Source organism: Lycium ferocissimum, chromosome 12, assembly GCF_029784015.1.
Source record: "Lycium ferocissimum isolate CSIRO_LF1 chromosome 12, AGI_CSIRO_Lferr_CH_V1, whole genome shotgun sequence".
NCBI classification, from domain to species: Eukaryota; Viridiplantae; Streptophyta; class Magnoliopsida; order Solanales; family Solanaceae; genus Lycium; species Lycium ferocissimum.
The window spans coordinates 19,664,581-19,674,003 of record NC_081353.1 but is presented as its reverse complement, the minus strand read 5'-3'; positions in this window follow the sequence as shown (position 1 = coordinate 19,674,003).

Genomic DNA, 9,423 nt, shown 5'->3' with positions numbered 1-9,423 from the left:
CAGTTCAATTTGTTTGGGACTGACGTTTAATTGTTATTTTTATGAAGCCTAACTCATATGCTCAAATAAAAATTTAAAATAACTAATGATCAATTTAAAATCGAACTGTAAAAACCAATCCCGATCAAGCTTATTTGGGTTGAATTTTAATTGAAATTTAAATAAATCAAATAGAGATGACAGGCGTCCACCCTTTATCATAAGAAGCTGACACATAAAAACAAAAGAAAATATACGAAGAGATTGACTGGACAAAAGATTTTTTATTAGCTCATTTAGTAAGCTTTGGCCCATAAAGGACAACAAAATAGCAGGACTATGTTCTAAATCCTTTAAAAATAGGGAAAATATGCAGAAGCTCACCAAGACAAACTATTTACACACTGATACCCCTTTACTTTGATGCCACCCGAAATGTTTACCCCTGTGCTCCATTTCCTTTGTTGCGCCAATTCCCTTCCTAATGCATTTGAAATCTCAATATTATTGTAATACATTGTGAGTTATTTATTTTCTTTTGTTTTTTGTCTCTTTTCCCTTTTTTTGTTCATTTATTCTGGTTCCCTACTCAATATTGGCTCCTTCCATTTCATTTTTTTTATGTTTTCTTTCCTTTTTCATTTTATTTATTTCTTGTTTTTTTTTCTAACTTCATTTATTTCTTTTTTTATTGTTTGCTCCATAATCTAGTTTCATTCTTTTTTCTTCTTCTTTCTTTTTTCTAATTTTTTCTCCATAATCAAATGCGTTCTCTTTTGGCTCTTTTTATTTATTCTTCTTTTTTAGTTTTTTTTAATAAAAGAAGGAAGTCCTATTAGAAGAACTAGATGTGGAGTTATAAGGGTGGAAAATAGATGGAGTTATGTGGGAAGGAGATACATGGTTGGAGAACAAATGTCCTAAAGAGATTCAAAAAACCTGGTCCTCACACACATATAACCAGAGGACAAATCATATTTACAGGTTCCATATAACCTAGCTACCTAAAGGATTGCAAAGAGTGGAAGGTTAATCCCAGAGTGAGATTACGCAGGCCATCAAAAACCTGTCTAGTTTTGCGGGTGTCCTACTACGTGCTTACAAACCCTGTGTAGTGAACCTTAGTTGTATCAACCTAAAACTGTAGTGTTAGAAAACATGGAGCTGGTTCTCAAAATAGAAGCACGGGCCAAGGGAGAAGATCTGATCCGAGGCTCAAGAAAGTTTTTGATCGGAAATTTGAAGAAGATTGAAGAAAGCTCAAAGGTCACATGAATATATATATATATATATATATATATATATATATATATATATATATATATATATATATGAAGTTGCTATGTGTTTCTCAGCATCAAAAAGGGTAAAATTGTTGAGTAGCTGCTAGCTCAAAATGAAGTTTTGATGATTTAACAAACTATGTACCCAATGACAATCAAGGGATACATAAACAACGATTCATTGAAGAACCAAATCTCCAAAGGATTTAGTAAAGTAGTCATATCAACTAAGGAACTGCTCAAAGGAACTATTCTTTACTATCACGTAACTGGAGACTGAAAGGCTATTTCATGCCAACGTTAGAGAAGACGGAATATTGACTGATTACTATTCGATGAAGAGTTGGATTTCAAGTTATGGTAATATTTCCATAAAGTACCATAAGTTGATCAAAATGGAATTAGCATTGAATTAGAAGACTTTGGTGACACGCATACAAGGAACGAAGGAAAATCCAAGTCAAACACGGTGCGATTTTCGGGTACAATTAATGAAACTATAACTTGGTTGGATTTAGATATTCAAGGGCAGCAAATACTTCTATATAAGCACAACATGATAAAGATTTAGAGCTTAACCACAACCAAAAATCACAACATTCCAACGAGAGACTAAAGAGAGTGCAATCAACACTTTGTCTTAGAGAGACAACTTCTAGACGAAGAAGAACCAGAGCTTATCAAGAAATTTTCATCAAGTTCTTTAGTTTTTCATTGTTAGGTTATGTTGTGGTTTCGTCTATTTACCTTTGCAAGTATTGTGTAACAGGTGTTCGTTGGTACATTGTTGTCATAGGCAGACTGTTCAAGAAACAACTCCTTAGGTTATCTGTAACCTTTACAAGGCTCCTAATTTAATAGGGAAGATACAGGTAAATCCTATAAGAGATATGTCATGTTTTTTGACTCCCTTGAGCAAGTAGTTTTCCACGTGAAAATTCTTGTGTTGATTTTATATTCTGCTGCATTACCTTCTTACACAATTTGTTCTAAGAATCAGATTCTTAGAGTGCATAGGATTAGCCTGATTCACAAAAAACTCCCCAAACTTTTACGATGATCACATGGTATAAACACACAACAAAGGCAATGAATAGAAAGAATTACGAGGTCAAAGTTAAGCTCAAAAAGCTCTATTCTCTCTCCTCTCCCATGCAAACCCTAACCCTAAGGTAGTCAATGGTGGCGCCGCCTACTGGCCAGCCGTCAAAAGTAGTTGGCCAGCCTCTGGATAACTCTTTTTCATCCCAATTCCCATCTCTACCAATCATGAAACTACCCGATAACCTCCCTACTCTTCCGATTCCTCCTGTTGTTGCTACCACTTCATACGCAAATATGTTAAATGAACCTGATATTGTGTCCATGCATGAGTGTGATCCCATCCCTTTGAACAAGATTACATGCATTGATGGGATTCCTTATGTAAAATGGACATCAAGTGAAGTTGCTAGATTGGAAGTAATTGAGAATTTACAATATGCTATTGTTGGCAAATTCTCATATGGTTGGCCTGAATTGGAAGAGTTGAAGACCATCATTCCTATTCAATGTGGTGCTAAAGGAAAGTGTCAGGTAGGGTTTTTCAGGAACAAGCATGTTTTAATAAGATGTACTCGATTGGAAGATTTCATTACAATCTCTTCCAAGAGTGCTTTTTTGCTTAAGTCGAGGGATGGATATTCTTACCAAATGAGACCATTAATTTATGATTCAAACTTTAAGATTGATGACGAAACCACGACTTCTATGGCTTGGATCTCGTTTCCAAATCTTCTTCCAACTTTCTTTGTGAAGCAGCCATTGTTTTCTCTAGCTTCTGCTGTTGGAAAACCTTTACAATTAGATCTTGCAGCTGTTAACAAAATAGCACCAAACTATACTAGGGTTAAAGTGCAAGTAGATTTATTGGTAGATCTTCCTAAGTTTGTGATGATGGATATAGAAGATGAACATACTAAGGAAAGTCGCAGTGTTAAAGTGAAAATTCAATATGACCATCTTCCAAAATATTGTCTTTGAATGCATGTTACAATGTCACTCTAATGATGAATGTCGAGTTTTACATCCTGAAATTAACAAGCTACTGATCAAGTTGTTGATAATAAAACTGCTGATCAAGTTGTTGATAAGGAAAAGATGGAGGAACCAAGGTAAGAGCAAAATAATCAGGAAAATAGGCGAAGATATAAAGGATGGCATAAACCTATTCAGATATTTTCTCCTAAGGTGTTATCGAGTGGTAAGATTGTGACTTATCCTGGTTCAAAGAGTTATGCAGAATTAAATGGAGGGGATAACAAAGATGAGAATAGTACTCCAATTGGTACAGAAGGTAACAAAGAAGAGATTCAAGATTCAGTGGTCAGTATAAACAAGTTTGATGTTCTAACAACAATCAATAAGGAGGAGGAATCCAACAAAGTTAATAATGAAGCATAAATGATTAGTTGCAGTGCAGAAAATGGTGCTCAAGAAGGAGTGGATGATCAGGTAGTGTAAAATCCTAACGTGAGTACAAAGGATTGGTCGGAAAAGAAATTTAATCAGGTTGTAGACATCTCTGAATGTTCTTATGAAGGGCAGGAAAAAGAGGTGGGTGCTATTATTGAAAGTTCTTTATCTTCTCCAATTGCATTGGTAGTGGATGTGGCAGTACAAGCAATGCAAATTTCAAGGCCAAGTGAGGTAGAGAGTGGGAAGGATACTCAAGAAGTTGAAGATGGCGATCAATTGGAATGTAAGGATGATACTATTGAGTGTGAGGTTGTTACCATAAAGGAAGCAGGTGAGAAAGAGGAGGATATCATTATTGATCAGCTTACAATAGATAAAGAAGAGTCAGGTGTGATTCAACAAGAATATCATGAGGAACAGGACCCTGCACATGATGTTAGGGATTCCTCAGGGCTAGACCTACTCTTTCATCAAGAGGAAAAAATTGAAGAGATAGGCAAGGATCCAGTAGTGATGAAAGGATGTAGTCCAGTAATTCTCATTGACAATAATGGGAGGGAGGTCACAGGAATAGAGAATAGCAATAATATTCTTTGCCAATGATGACCAAATTGTTGACAATACAAGATTGAAAGATGAAGCTTTGGATGAGATATCAGTAGATGAAGAGAAGGAGAACAGTCTAGTAATTACAGCTCATGCAGTTGAGAAGTCACAAGGAAGTCCAATTGAGAAAGCTTGTGCTACTGGTTGTTATCCACCTTCTAAAGAAGACAGTGTCAAGATGGCTGATACTGCTATTCTAGTGATGAAGGAAAACAATCAAATGGTGTCTGTTACTACAAAATCATATCCAATTAAAGAGTTAGATGCTTTAATTTCTCATGATTTGAATAGTAAGGATAGAAGCAATGAAGGGGAGGTTTTGAAGATTCATGCATGCAAGGATTCAGTTGCCAACAGTATAGAAGAAGAGGAGTTACTGCAGCATAAGAATGATATACCTAAAGTGGTTGATGTGATTCACAAGGAAGTCAAAAAGCCAAAAAAAGGCAGGAAGACCAAGAATGATGGAGAAAGTGAGTCTGCTAAAGTCCAAGGAAAGAAAGTTCAAACAAGATCCAAAGGTGATGGGGATGTACAACCATCTAGGATTCTTCCACAGAGAAATGTTGCTAATAAATCTAATTTCCAATTATCAAAACCTTCATTTGGAATATTAGGTCAGTTAAGACTCAGAAGGTTTCCATATAGTTCAAATGTTGCAAAAAAAAAAAAAAAATCATAAGTTTGTCCTCATAGCTTTATTGGAACCTTTTCAACAATCAAGGCATATTAACAATTATAAGAGAAGACTAGGTATGCATTTTGCTAATCATAATTGTAATGGTAAGATTTAGTACTTTGTTGCTGATGGTATTGATGTGAAAGTCTCAATGGACACTGATCAACATCTGACTATTAAGCTTCTCTTTCAAGATAGTGGTAAATAACTTATCTCCACATTGGTGTATGCAAAGTGTGATTTTGTTGCAAGAATAGATTTGTGGGATAGTATATATACCTTGGCAAGTTCTATGGATTTACCATGGATAGTAGATGGAGATTTCAATGTCATTATGAATGAGGAGGAAAAAATAGGTGGTCTACTAGTGTATCCTTAAGAATATGAAGACTTTGCATTTTGTATGAATTCTTGTGAACTTACTGAAGTTGAATTTAGAGAAAGTCCTTTTACATGGTGGAATGGTAGAGTTGGGCAGGATTGCATTTTTAAAAGATTGGACAGGATCTTGGTTAATCAGCAATATCGGGATTGGTTTCATAATTTGAGCATAGAACATTTGTCAAGAACTGGTTCAGATTATGCTCCACTTCTGCTTTCAGCAAGTGAACATGCTCAACAATATCAGAAGCATTTTAAATTTTTGAAATTCTAGTTGGATCATGATTCATTCATGGATGAAGTGGAACAATAATGGAGAACTGAGTTTATAGGTAATCCTTTCATCACCTTTTAAACTAAAAATGAAAAAGTCTAAAAGCTGCATTGGCTAAGTGAAGTACAGATACTTCTGGAGACTTATTCAAACAGCTGACAATCAGATAGGATATTGTAAAGATCAAGGAACAACTATTTGAGGAAGATCCATTAGAAGAGAATAGAGTAGTGTTGCAGAGGGCACAGGCTGAATTCAAAAGGTATTTTGCAGAGGGCACATGATGAATTCAAAAGGTATCTGCATTTTGAGGAAGATTTTTGGAGACAAAAAGCAGACATCCAATGGTATTCAGAAGGAGACAGGAATACAAGATATTTTCATAGTCTTGTAAAAGGAAGAAGAAAGAGGTTGTTGTTTACTAGAATACAAAATGCTGATGGAGAATAGATTGATGATATGGATGATATTGCTACTTAAGGTATTTCATTCTACCAGAATCAATTTTCTCAAGAGATTGGTGCAGTTGATTCAAACTTACTAGAGAACATTCCTAAAAGAATATCAGAAGAGCAAAATACATTTTTATGTACTAAACCAACTCTTGAAGAGGTGAAAAATGTGGTTTTGCATTGTTAGGTGATAGTGCTTGTGGACCTGATGGTTTCTCTGGTGTCTTTTACTAAAGGTGTTGGAATATAGTTGGTGTTGATGTGTATAATGTGATCAATAGTTTTTATGAGGGACAAACTTTACCAAAGTCAGTAACTCATACAAATCTGGTCCTCCTGCCTAAGAAAGAAATAATCAACACTTTTTCTGACTTGAGACCAATTAGCCTTAGCAACTTCGTAAACAAAGTTATTTCCAGACTGTTGCATGACAAACTAGAAGTAATCTTGCCTTCTCTAATATCTCCAAATCAGTCTGGATTTGTGAAGGGTAGAAATATTATTGAAAATATGTTGCTTACTCAAGAATTGGTTGCTGATATTAGAAAGAGAGGGAAAACTGCTAATGTTATCATAAAGCTTGATATAGCAAAGGCTTATAATAAAGTTTCTTGGAGTTTTCTTGTACAACTTCTCAGAAAGATGGGATTTGCAGAAGTATATGTAAGCATGGTGTAGAGATTAATTGCTAATAATTGGTATTCCATTCTCATTAATGGACAGTCATTTGGCTTTTTCCACTCCGCAAGAGGGGTTAAACAGGGAGACCCTTTAGCTCCTGCTCTTTTTATTCTAGTTGCTGAGGTCTTGTCTATGGCTCTTAATTCTTTATTTGAAAAAGACGGCATTAGAGGATATGGAATGCCAAAGTGGAGTTCAAATTTGAATCATCTGTCATATGCAGATGATACTATCATATTTGCATCCGCATTTAAAGCCTCTTTGGAGATGATTATGTCCATTTTGCATGAATATGAGAGAGTATATAGACAGAAGACCAATGCAGACGAGAGCTGTTTTTATATGCATAAGAAGGTGGCTATTGTACTGAATCAGGAGGTGCAGCAAATAACAGGTTTCAGCAAAGGAGAATTCCCATTTACTTATTTGGGATGCCTTATTTTTCATGCTAGAAGGCAGAAACTGTTCTACAAAGACATGATGAAGAAAGAAAGGGACAAGTTGCAGGCTTGGAAAGGCAAATTATTATCTTTTGGGGGGGAAGCAGTGTTGATATCAAGTGTGTTACAAAGCATCCCAATTTATTTAATGTCTGCTATGGTGCCTCCAAAGTGTGTCATTAAAGATATACACAAGCTATTCAATAGATTTTTTTGGCAAACTAAGGAAGAAGGGAGAAGCACTGGTCTTCATGGGAAAATTTATGTTATCCAAAGAATGAAGGAGGGTTAGGCATCAGATCACTATATGATATATCCAAAGCATTGTTTGCTAAACTTTGGTGGAGAATTAGGACAAGCAGTACATTATGGTCAAATTTTATGTGGAACAAATATTGTAAGAGGTCCAGGCCAAATGTGGTTTAGTGGAAAGGGGGATCCCAGACTTGGAAAATGATGCTGCAAGCTAGAGATGAAATGGAACATGATATTTGGTGGGAACCTAAGAATTGATCTTCTTCAATCTGGTTTGATAATTGGCCTTGTCACGACCCAACCCAAGGGCCATGACGGTACCTGGAGCTAGCCTACCGAGCACCACCAAACATGCATCTTCTAATCTTATCTCGGTGGACCACATATCTAACTCACAATTAGTATGATCTTAACGAGCATAAATTCTCAAATAAAACTCGTTTACACAATAATCATCAACTCCGCCCCATATATACATATATATGAGCCTACAAGGCTACAAAATGATATACAAGATGTACTCTAGCAAGGTTACGAAACTTCTACTACCCACATATGTCTACGAGCCTCTATATCGAGTACTGGAAATCATAAGGACGGGACAGGACCCCGCCATGCCCCAAATATGTACACAAAAGAGAATACCAATAGACTGCGACTCCGAAGTAAGTGGAGTGCTCCTGAGAATTCGCTGATGAAGCTCCTAAGGATCTGAACCGTCTCCCTGCCTACTTGCAGGCATGAACGCAGCGTCCACAAGAAAAGCACGTCAGTACGAATAATGTAGCGAGTCTGTAAGGCATGAATAATGACATAATAAAGATACAAGAAGTAGGAGATAAAGAGATAACATGTGCATTTGATTGCCTTTCATGGCGGATATCATGCATGCTTAACTTATCTTTTCAAAACATCATCCATATGTATATATAGTATATTGCTGTGGAACGTACAGCTCGATCCATGTATATGTATTCTTTGCGGAACGTGCCGCCCGATCCTTATATATATATTTGCCGAGGAGCGTACCGCCCGATCTATATATATGTATTTGTCGAGGAACGTATGGCCTGATCCATATATATATATATATATATGCCGAGGAACGTACGGCCCGATCCATATATATGTATTACTGCGGAACAGGCAGCCCGATCCATATATATAAGTGCCGAGGTACGTACGGCCTGATCCATATATCCTGCATCCAGGCATCCCGCGTCTAGGATGATATCATAGTATGCCAGCTGATCAGGTGGTTATGCGTATATAATGCCTCGCCCATTTTCTCATATCCCATTTATACGTATATAATATAGATAACATGCACGAGAGCCCAAATAAAATGCTACTACTCTATCAGAGTGACGTAAGGTCGGTAACCTCCGATGTGCCATTATGGAGTCATCACCATCACTATATCTCACCTTTAAGGAAAAACTATCATAAGGTGAGATCAACAATAAAGTAATAATGTGCTAAGATCAATAGTGTCATGAGAACATTAAAAACTTTAAACTTTGGCCTTTCTAGAATTATGCTCATCATTATAATCATCATCATCATTCTATCTCACTTTAAAGAAACAATAGCATAAGATGAGCCCAATTGTAATGAATGGAATCAAGATTTATATGATAAGCTCAATCACGTCTTGAGAACATCTAAAACTTTAGTCTTTGGTATCTTAGGAAATGGAGTCATTATCGTTATCGCTGTCATAAAGAACACTTATAACCACCATCATAAGAATCTTGAGGATTATGTACAATCTAGCATTTCTAGGAGTTTGGAGTAATATGGAAATCATGTATAAGGTTACAACATAAGAATCATGCCTTTAGAAAGAAAGGTTAGCCTTAACATACCTTCACGTCTTCTTAACCACTAAACGTTCTCCTCCCAAGCTTGCAAATCTACATTCAAGAGGATTCAT